This window comes from Cetorhinus maximus, chromosome 2 (assembly GCF_964194155.1).
Source record: "Cetorhinus maximus chromosome 2, sCetMax3.hap1.1, whole genome shotgun sequence".
Classification (NCBI taxonomy): Eukaryota; Metazoa; Chordata; class Chondrichthyes; order Lamniformes; family Cetorhinidae; genus Cetorhinus; species Cetorhinus maximus.
The window spans coordinates 77,264,233-77,276,268 of NC_135880.1; positions in this window are offsets into that span (position 1 = coordinate 77,264,233).

The window sequence follows — 12,036 nt, forward strand, 5'->3', positions numbered from 1 at the left end:
AAACTGCTCAATCTCTCCTCATAAGACAAGCCCCGCATCTCTGGAATCAATCTAGTGAACCTCCTCTGAACCGCCTCAAGTGCAACTACATCCTTCCTCAAGTAAGGGGACCAAAACTGTGCACAGTACTCCAGGTGCGGTCTCACCAATGCCCTGTACAGTTGCAACAACACTTCCCTATTTTTATACTCTATTCCTTTAGCAATAAATGCCAAAATTCCATTTGCCTTCCTTATTATCTGCTGTACCTACATACTAGCTTTCAGCGATTCATGCACGAGGACACCCAGATCCCTCCGCACTGAAGCATTCTGAAGTTTCTCTCCATTTAAATAATAAGTCGCCTTTTTATTCTTCCGACCAAAATGGATAACCTCACACTTATCCACATTAAACTCCATCTGCCAAATTTTGGCCCATTCGCCTAACCTGTCCATATCCATTTGTAAATTTCTTATTTCTTCATTGCAACTTACGCCATTGGGATTTCCACTACTCAAGCAGAGCCATGTGCCCATTCCTCCTGCTTCTCTCTGATTAGAGAGAAGATTATGAAGCCTTCTCTTCTTCTGTACAGGGCCTCTGTTACCTTCCTGATGCTGTAATACATGGCAAGCAGGTTGTGTGCTTTGTGATGCCATGTGATGTCTTTGTGATGTCACAGTTCCACATCTGGATGGAATGATACTCATCCTCTTTCTCCATCACCTTATCTATGTCATCAGCTTGTACTTGTGGCATGAGTGTGTGTGTGGGAGAGTAGGCAGTTGAGTCCTCAGTCGTGTTCCTGTGGGATGTTCACATGGTGCTAAACCATTTTGGAGTGGAATTGAACAATCGATCAGAAGTGAAAATTGAATGTCATCGTTCTTCTTTAGCAATGCTTTCACTACACTCCTCTTTCTTCTTCAAAATTGGCTTGAAGGTATCTTGGTGAACTGGTAGTGTGGACAAACCCATTTGATGTCATGAACTCTTTAAAGTATTCATTGCTGAACCACAGTCCATTGTCTGAGATTGCAAGGTCTGGGATTTCATGTGTTGCAAATCCCCTTCAGCAATGTAATCATTGCTTCAGAAGTGTGACCCTGCAGTTGCTTGACTTCTATCCACCTGGAGTAGTAGTCTACTATGATCAAGAACTGTTTACTTCTGTGTTCAAAGAGGTCCATTCTGAGAATTTCCCATGATCTTGATGGAAAGGAAGATGACATCAACGGTTCTTTTATCTCCTGACAATGAATAGCACAAGTAAAACAGTTTGATATCATTCTTCCAATGACTTTTGGGAGACCTGGTCACCAAACAGAATATCTTGCTGTGGCTCAACATTTTGTGATGCCCAAATGTCCTTGGTGCAATTGTTGCAGTATATCAAGTCTCAGGAGTCTTGGAATGACCACTCTCTCATCATAGATGTTAAATCATCAATTACACTGAGGGTGTTCTCCCTGTTCATAGTACTGTTTGAGAATGGGATTGTGAGGCATGTATGCTGGCCATCCTTTCACGCAGTACTCTCTGAGCTGAGCACATTCTTCATCAGATTTCTGTGCAAATTTGATTTTGTTCAGTTGCTAAGTTGTTGTTGGTAGAGTTGTGGTTGTCAATGCAAAGATTTCTACCTCTTCAACAGGGGCTACATCACCTTGTTCAGTCCTTGCCTCTGGGATATTGGACAAAGCATCTGCTGTGGTCTGCTGCTTTCCCAGAACGTACTCTGTCTTTGCACCAAACCTGATCTTCCTCAGTCTGAATTGTTATACTCATGGAGACATTTTTGCTAACTCCTTAGAATTTAAGGGTGTAGGGGTTTGCGGTCTGTCTCTATCTTGAAGTGGAGAGCAAGAGTATAATCTGCAAACTTTTCACAAGCCCATGTAGCAGGTAATGCTTCCTCCTCTATCACTGCATATCTCTGTCCAGTCTCTGTTAGTGAACAGGATGTGTAGTAAACTGGTCTATGCTTTTCATCTGTCTGTATTTGAAAGATTACCGCTGGCAATCCTGCAGAAGATGTATCTGCAGCAATGATAGTGGTTAGCTCTGGGCCATAGTAGTCTAAAGTATCAGGTGATATCAGTATTTCTTTGATTTTCTCAGAAGACCTCTGTTGTCCCAGTACCATGTATTGTCTTAAAGCAGCTGACATAGTGGCTCATTGACGACAGCTAGGTTGGGCGAGAACTTTCTGACTTGGTTTACTATACCCATGAATCTCTGGAGCTCTGTCACATTGCGAGGAGCTGGAAAATCATTGATTGTGGATCATCCTCTGTGGATCAACTCTGACACTGGATGTACCCACCATATGCCAAAGGAACTTGACAACCGGCTGCGAGAATTCACAGTTGTTGTTGAGTGTAAGTCCTGCTTCCTGTAGGCATTGTAGTACAGCTCACACTCTAGTGCCATGTTCTGTCTGAGTGGACCCATGGATCAGGACATCATCCATGTGACACACGATTTCATCCAGTCCTTCTAGAATACTTGACATTGTCCTTTGAAAGATTTCTGGTGCTGACGTGATGCAAAGGGTAGTGTGTTGAAGCAAAACCTCTGAAGCAGTGTAATGAAGGTTGTGAACAACTTAGACTCTTCATTGAGGGGTGGTTCTCGAAAAACAATATTTGCATCTAGCTTCGTGAAGATTGAACACTTCTTAATTTTCCTAAGTTCTCACCCACAGACGCCATAGGATGAACCTCACATTCAACAGCTTTGTTCAGCTGGGTAAGATCTATGCAAATTCTGATAAGTCTGTTGTGTTTTGGCACTGAGACCATCCCTGAGCATTGTTGGTTATGTCACAGGTGAAATAACCTCTTGCTTCAACATAGGGTTGATTTCCTTCTTTACCTTTGTCAAGAGTGGATGAGGAACTTTCCTGGGTGTAGGCAGCCACATTGGCTTCGTTTCAGGACATAGAGTGATGTGGTATGCTGTCTTTAGCTTTCCTAGTCCTATATACAGCTGTGGAAATTCAGCTCTGAAGTTTTTTAGACTGATCTTCTCACTTTCCAGTTCCTCTACACTGCAAATCAGGTGTAAGTCAGTATAGAATTTCCTGCTAAAGAGTGAACAGCTCTGATTCGGGTTAACATAGAGAAGGTTTCAGTGATATTTCTCTCTCTATTGAAGGATTGCATTCAGTTGCCCTATGACCTTGAGTTTGACATCTACTGCCTGTGTAGTTTTACGCATGATGGCTAAAGGGAACTTTTCTCCAACCACAGTTCAGCATTAGAAAGAATGAAAACTGCTGCAGTTGTGTCTAAATGAAAGCTTGTCTTGTTTCTTCTAAGATATCAGCATTCCAGTAGCTTCCACTTGGTTCCTGGATGTCTCCAAGGAAAGGCATCTCAATATCATTGATATCTTTTGTTTCATGGATCTTGCCACCTTTTGAAGACTTATCTTTTTGCATATTCTGTAGAAGCTTCTTGCTCCAACATGCAGCCTGAAGTAACCCTTCTTTCTGCAAAACTGGCATTTGGCCTCTTTGGTGAGACAATTTGCACGCCTGTGTTTTTTTCCCACCACACCGATTACAGTTAGTTGGGGCAGTTGATGGGTGTTCTTCCTGCCTCTCCTGCTTTTGTACAGCCACTTCTCAGCTTTTGAATTTAACATACTTCTCTGAGTCAGTCATTTTTGGGATGCGGTTCTCCCCGTCACCCTAAATCACCTCAGCTTGTCTGCTCAGTTGAATTGTCTTTGTTAAGGTTAAATCCTTTCTCGATTGCAAGTGGTCAGATAATGCTTCATCCAAGACTCCAACAACAATTCTATCCCTGATCAGTTCATCTTTTAAGCTGCCATATTCACAGTTCTTTTCAAGTCTATACAGGTCATTGATAAATGAATCAATACTTTCCCCTTGTCATTGGACACACTTGTTAAATTTAGCCTGCTCGACGATAGTATTCTTTCGCAGATTGAAGTAGGCATTGAATGCTTTTATTACTTCGCCATAAGTAGCTTTCTCTTCGTTGATCCCTTTCCTGACCAGGATATTGTCTGCACAGCCATCCATTGCGTATGATAACATACTGACCTGCTCACTGCCCAGCTTCGCAGGAAGGCCCGAAGAAATATCTGGTAAATCTTTGGCACCAGCTCAGCCACGCTTCTGCTTGATTGGGGCATGTGACCTGGTAGCTTTACCTTTTCCATGCTTGTTCTTTCACTCGCTGCCATCATTAGTCTCATTGTGCTAACACAGAATATTTACATAGTCTGCTGAGGTAAGGAAAATGTTAACTCTGTTGGAACATCTCTAACAGTGACTACATCTTAACTATGAGGTTGTACAAGAGAGAGCAAGATCATGAGACATTACATCACTGCCTGTGATGATGTATATTGTCTTATTAGCATACCACACAGTTAGAATTAACTCCTTATACTACAGGAGCAGGTAGCACAGTTCACTGTCCACGTCTTTGGTGAATTGCAGATGCTTCAGGTGCTGCTCCTGGCTGAGGTGGAGTTAGGAGAAGTGCCCTCTGAATATCCTCGACTTCTGTTGAGAGCATTTCTCCTCCTCCTTCCTTTGTGAACAACTTCCACCTTCTGTTGCCTGTGCTTCACCTCCCTGTTATGTTGCAGTCCAAGAGGGACTGCAACTATAACATCTCCATAGATGATAGCAGGTTTGGCTCAAATGTTGCCGGCATTGGTGGCAGCCAAAATTTTAAAACAATTTCGAAGGTTGATGACTTACTGGTGAACAGACATTTAAAAACCTACATTTTAAATTTCTGCCAGCAATGATATAGTAAAGATTGTGAATGGGAATGAATTTACAGGGAAATTCCACTATGGTTCACTCGGTGAAAAATCCAGATTTGCTTTTAAGGGCTGAAGAGGGTATTCCCTCCAATCCTGCAACTACCACATAGGCTAGTTGAGGAGGAGAAACTACATTCCCCGATCACACAGTGACCAGAGAGACTCAGGCTTCCTTTAACCAGTTTTATTCAAGCATATCATTCCTGAAAATGACCCAGCTCCCAGATTGATTACATTTCATTACTTTTGTACTTTTTCTTATCACAATACATTTGAGTACATTTGAATACATCCAGTCAGTAATTGACACACAGGCACCATGTTAAAACTATCCTATTGAGTGCATAAATATGTGATTTTGCTAACCAATTATTCTAAAGGTTGTATACATAATTATATTATCCAATCAAAATTAAAACACGTATGCAAAGACCTTGGTTCTCACGGCTCAGAACTGTTTGTGTTTCATCAAAGCCCCCTCGTCTTTGTATGTCCTCCCATATCTAAGCTAAACCATCTGCCCCATCCCTAACTGAGAGAGGAGTATATCTAATCTAACTTTATGTTATGTTTTATCTCCAGTCCAGCTCTCAAGGCTTCAACACACCATTGCACCACTTGGATGGTTCTGCCTGCGCCTGGACATTAGCTCATCTCTTGAAACTGTGTAAATTACACAAAACTCAAAGCCCCTTTGTGTGCAATGTCCATCTGCTTACCCTCAGCTGTCAATAGGTTTAGCATCCATGGCTGCTTGGAGATTTTAAGTATGTTCAGCAAATTCTTAACGTGTGCTTCTTTTTTAAATTTTATATATATATTTAATTTCCCCCCTAACAGGGCTATGGAGGATTTTTTTTTACATTTTGTCTGATCTTATGGTGATAAAATTAAATAGAAAGGACCATTGGGTGGGGTGTACAATTTGCTGTTGATTTGCTACTGCTCATTTTCCATCCCTGGCCAAAGTTGAATTTCACCCCTGAGGGGACTAATCAAACTGATAGCTAATACTACTCTCTAGTGATTTTTCTACAACTGCACTGGGCATTGAATTCATTTTCTATAAAACATTTTACTCAGTTACGTTAATGCATATGTAGGCACCCAGGAAATTTCCAAATTATTACACAGTATGAAGCATCATTAATAGTTCTTTCTACTCTCATAGTAACAAACCACAAAATTCTAAATGTTAGCTGTACATATATGGCAATATTTGCTGAGTTCCTTATTTTGGTGAGATTATTGATTTCAAAATCAAAAATGTTGTGGAATAAAAGTGGAAATTCTGCAATAGACAGTGAGGGCTGAATTTTCAGGAAACGGAGGTGAACAAGGCCTGAAATTGCCCATGCCTGCCGGCGTTCTGGTTTCCCGACACTATTCCAGGCACCAGCAATTATAGGGGAGGCAGGTTCGGGGCCTGGCGGGCTACCCCCCTCTCCTCACAAAGGGAAGTTAGAGAAGGAATTTTCCTGTTTTCTGACGTGACTGGGTGCTGTTTAACTGCTTGGAGGCATGCACCCATTGTGAGGCTGAGAATAGGGGTGTGAGGGGTGCCAATGCTCCAGGCAGGCTTACAGGCCCTTCCTCCCTCCTTGTAGAGGGATTTCTCCAACCTCCCCACCAATGCCTAACTTGCCAACGGTTGTGGCCTGGCTGCTTGTTCTATTTTTTATTTAAACTTTTTAAAAAATTGATGAGAGGGCATCTTCATGTCTCAGTTGCTTACCTTTTATTGCAGCTTGCTCCTCTCAAGCTGGAAGTATCTTGATTGGCCCTCCAGCTTCAAGAGCTCACCTGCCACCATTAACTGGACAAGGAATTTGTCTCTGCTGATTAAGGAGTGCCCCGGTCGAATTTCCAAAGTGACCATTTCTCCCCAGGGACGGATTTGGGACCCAGAAACAAACTCAACTCCTATTTCCTGCCATCAAAGTGAAAATTCAGCTGAATGTTAAGCTATTCCACGCAAAGGTCATTACAGCTACATTTAATCATGTTTACATATCTTTTACAAACCACTTTTCAGCAATTGTTGCTGACAGCTATTTTTTTTCCTTTTGTACATAAAAAAGCCAATGGTTCTGTTTAATATATATTAATACATTCAAATCAAAATGGGAAATGCATGTGAATTTACTGTGGATGAGTTTGTGCCATACAAATTTAAGAGCAGGAAGAAAACCAGTCAGTCAGTCTTGTTGCATTTAGGAGATGGATATATAAATAATGCAAAAGATACAGTGCAGATTGACTAGCATATTGCCAAGTTTTTTGTGGGGAGTAGCGCTAGAGTATAGAGAGATTTACACCTAAGAAAGGAACTGGGATGGTTAATAAGTGCCCTGAAAAAGAAGTTCAAGATTCTGAAGAATTTTGTAAGATAAACAGCGATAGATTGTTTCCACTAGTTGGTGTCATAGTAAAAAAAAGGACATAAATTTAAGATAATAATCAGTCGGGTTCAAGGGGAACATAACATTTTTTAAAAGAGGTGATCTTTTGATCCATGGTGGAAGCTAAATCTATACATTGTTTGGAAAGGGAATTAAATAATTGCTTAAAAAGCATTTTGCCAGGGAATAGGGAGCAACCAGAAAAGTATAATTTAGCAAGATGGCTCATGGAGCAAAACACCAGTGCAAAATGGCCTGTTTCTATGATTCTAAATCATTCCCCCATCTTATTTCTCTAGTTACTAGTACAATTATCATCTTTGATTCCTTACATTTAAGGGATGGAGGCTGAAACGCACTTGCTACACAATTTCTCTCATTGCTCACTGCCATGGTCTGATTTAATCCTCCAAAGCAATATGATGCCTCCCTCTCCTTGTCCAAATCCACTATTTCATGATTTTACTGGAAGACGAGGACAAACCTATAATCTTTTCCTTTCAATGATAAGCCACCTTCTTCAACCCTGTTCCTCAGTAGTCCTCAGCTTGACTTCTTGCACCAATTGTGAGGAACTCATGGATTTATTTATCTTGAAGTTCAGAATCATCTACTCCATTGCTCTATCTTTTTCCTTCTGTTTTCTGCCTTGCATTCCCCTTACATATCAATTTCCAACCTCATAGTACTCTGCAGCTTCTTCCCACCATCTCATCTCATAAGCTTACCAAGCTCATCTCCTCCGTAAGATCCATTTCTGTGATCTCAGCCCTCTCCTAACTCAACTCTTCAGCTCATAACTACTACACCAGTTAAGTCCAAAACCTCTCAATTTTTATTTTGGTAATAGCTGCTTCACTATCCTGACATAAAAGAGATAATATTACATCATATGAAATATTGTATAGGTCTCTCAAAGAATGCCCATTAAGAAATAGAGAACAGAGAATCAATTACTAAAGGGAAAACTTAGTTCCTGAATGATGTATAAAACTGACCTCTACCTCGCGGAGGCTGAGCGTCAACTCGCAGACACTTCCTCCTACTTCTCCCTGGACCATGACCCCACCACTGAACATCACGCCATTGTTTCCAGGACCGTCACTGACCTCATCTCCTCTGGAGATCTTCCTTCCACAGCTTCCAACCTGATAGTCGCCCAACCTTGGACGGCCCGCTTCTACCTCCTACCCAAAATCCACAAACAGGACTGTCCCGATCGTGTCTGCCTGTTCCTGCCCCACGGAACTCATTTCTCGCTATCTTGACTCCATTCTCTCTCCCCTTGTCCAGTCCCTTCCCACCTACATCCGTGATTCCTCTGACACCTTACGTCACATCAACAATTTCCAGTTCCCTGGCCCCAACTGCCTCCTCTTCACCATGGACATCCAATCCCTCTACACCTCAATCCCCCACTGGGATGGTCTGAGGGCTTTCTGCTTCTTCCTCAAACAGAGGTCCGAACAATCCCCATCCACCACTACTCTCCTGCGTCTGGCTGAACTTGTTTCACACTGAACAATTTCTCCTTTAACTCCTCTCACTTCCTCCAAATAAAAGGTGTGGCTATGGGTACCCGCATGGGCCCCAGCTATGTCTGTCTCTTTCTGGGGTATGTGGAACATTCCTTGTTCCAGTCCTACTCCAGCCCCCTCACACAACTCTTTCTCTGGTACATCGATGATTACTTTGGTGCTGCTTCATGCTCTTGTCGGGACCTGGAAAAATTTATTAATTTTGCTTCCAATCTCCACCCCTCCATCATTTTCACATGGTCCATCTCTGACACTTCCCTTCCCTTCCTTGACCTCTCTGTCTCAATTTCTGGTGATAGACTGACCACCAATATCCATTACAAGCCTACTGACTCCCACAGCTACCTCGACTACAGCTCCTCACACCCAGCTTTCTGTAAGGACTCCATCCCATTCTCTCAGTTCCTTCGCCTCCGTCGCATCTGTACCTTCAAAAACAGTTCCTCTGACATGTCCTCCTTCTTCCTTAACCAAGGTTTTCCACCCACGGTCGTTGACAGAGCCCTCAACCGTGTCCGGCCCATCTCCCGCGCATCCGCCCTCACACCTTCTCCTCCCTCCCAGAAACATGATAGGGTCACCCTTGTCCTCACTTATCACCCCACCAGCCTCTGCTTTCAAAGGATCATCCTCCGCCATTTCCGTCAACTCCAGCATGATGCCACCACCAAACACATCTTCCCTTCACCCCCCCGGCGGCATTCCGTAGGGATCGTTCCCTCCGTGACACCCTGGTCCACTCCTCCATCACCCCCTACTCCTCAACCCCCTCCTACGGCACCTCCCCATGCGAACGCAGAATTTGCAACACCTGCCACTTCACTTCCTCTCTCCTCACCGTCCAAGGGCCCAAACACTCTTTTCAAGTGAAGCAGAATTTCACTTGCACTTCCCTCAACTAAGTCTACTGCATTCATTGCTCCCAATGCGGTTTCCTCTACATTGGAGAGACCAAACGCAGACTGGGTGACCGCCTTGCAGAACACCTTCGGTCTGTCTGCAAGCATTACCCAGACCTCCCTGTCGCTTGCCATTTTAACACTCCACCCTGCTCTCTTGCCCACATGTCCGTCCTTGGCTTGCTGCATTGTTCCAGTGAAGCTCAACGCAGACTGGAAGAACAGCACCTCATCTTCCGACTAGGCACTTTACAGTCTTCCGGACTGAATATTGAGTTCAACAATTTTAGATCATGAACTCTCTCCTCCATCCCCACCCCCTTTCTGATTCCCCCCCCCCTTTTTTTCCAATAATTTTTTAGATTTTTCTTTTCCCACCTATTTCCATTATTTTTAAATGTATTCCACCCATCGTTTATTTCACCCCACCCCCACTAGAGCTACCTTGCTTGTCCTGCTCTCCAATCTTAATTAGCACATTCTTTTAGATAATATCACCACCTTCAACACCTCTTTGTTCTTTTGTCTATGACATCTTTCGGTTATCTCCTCCTATCACTGCTTGCTTGTCCCAACAACCCCCCACCCCTCCCCCCGCCCCTCCTTAAACCAACTTATATTTCACCCCTTTCCCATATTACTTAGTTCTGTTGAAGGTGAAGGGTCATGAGGACTCGAAACGTCAACTTTGCTCTTCTCCGCCGATGCTGCCAGACCTGCTGAGTTTTTCCAGGTATTTCTGTTTTTGTTTTGGATTTCCAGCATCTGCAGTTTTTTGTTTTTATCCTGAATGATGTATCCTGTCCATTGAATACAGGGAGTCCTCACTTAAAGTTGTGTTTAAGTTCCCGAAAATCGCAACATTAAGTGAAACAACTTTATGTGAATCATGAGTTCCCTTAGGAATCAATGTTAAAGCTGGAGGTAGGTTCCTTCAGACATTCCTCACCCAGAAAAACCAATGTGCAAGTTGAAATGCTGTACCATACACATGCAGCAGTGTGCATTCTCAGCTGAAATAAATTGCAGAATAAAATACATCTATTTTAAGGAGGAAGTGGAGGATCAAAGGCACCATGAATAGGATATTCATTTAAACCACAAACAATCAATGAAGACTCTCATTTATGCCCACCATGGAAAAGCGTCCCCTGCCAGCCCCTTTGTAAGTCACCCATTGTTCTTCTTCCTTCTGTTAATGCTTCAATGCAAGCCATGGAAAGGCAGTACTTAAACATTCTAATGCAGCCCATGAATGTCAACAGAACATTTCTGAGCACTCTTCATGTTGCAGTTCGGAACACAGTGGGCAGAATCGTCACAGATTTGTACTAAGTGCTGTAGCAATGAAGACTTTTCATGCCGTATCATCCCAAACCCGCCGCATTAATTATGCATTCCTGGGAAACACGCCACTTCCATAGCGGGTGAGCTCTCATTCACCCGCCACACTATCACCCCACCATTTCAGCACGCCAGGTGCCTTATTTAAAGTCCAGATGCACACATATCTCTCAGTGCTTCCAGCCCAGGACTGCTGCAGAGAAGACATGGCCCTGAAAGGCAAAAAGACTGCAGCCCCCAGGTTCAATGACACATCCCTCGAGAGCCTTTTGGATGCAGCGGAGGCTCCTCTACCCCTGCTCAAACCGCAGGATGGGCAGCAACCTCACTAATCTGGCTTGGGAGGCGGTGGCAGTGGTGGTCAGCGCCAATGCCTTTCAAAGGAGGAAAGCCACCCAGTGCCACAAGAGGATGAATGATCTTCTCCATTCCTCCAGGTTAAATCACTCTTCTCATGACTCTTAGCTCACACGCTCACAAACATCCACAGGGCCCTCACTCACTGCCGGTTCAAGGGACATCACCATTTACTCTCCTCATCCAGTCCATGGGACCACTCACCACCCGCACATGTCAGACATACTTATCATCTGGCCAGGCAGGCATCATGCTTACACTATCTCCACCTCTATTCATGCAGGACAAGCTGGCACACAACAAGAGGGAGAGGTTGCAGACAGGTGGAGGAATGCCTGAAATCAAGGTCCTCATGGACTTTGAAAACAGATCCATCCAGCTGACTGGCGAAGATCTGGACCTGTCCTGTGCTGACTGTGAGGTCGGTGGTGCTATACCAAGTGATGATCCAGCAGAGCGACATCCATCAGACAACCATGCTGTGAGTGATGTGTCCTGTTTCACAGGCCACTGACATGCACTAATTATCTCCCCTTGCTTACGTAGGCACATCTGGGAAACAGCCAACACAGTCCATGACCCAGGGCCTCCAATCAAGCCCCGAAGAAATCTCCGAAGAGGAATCCGGAGGCACCTTCCCTGAAGTCCCGTCACAGCGCTCACCCACACCCTCCACCAGCGCAGAGATGCACACCTCAGTGG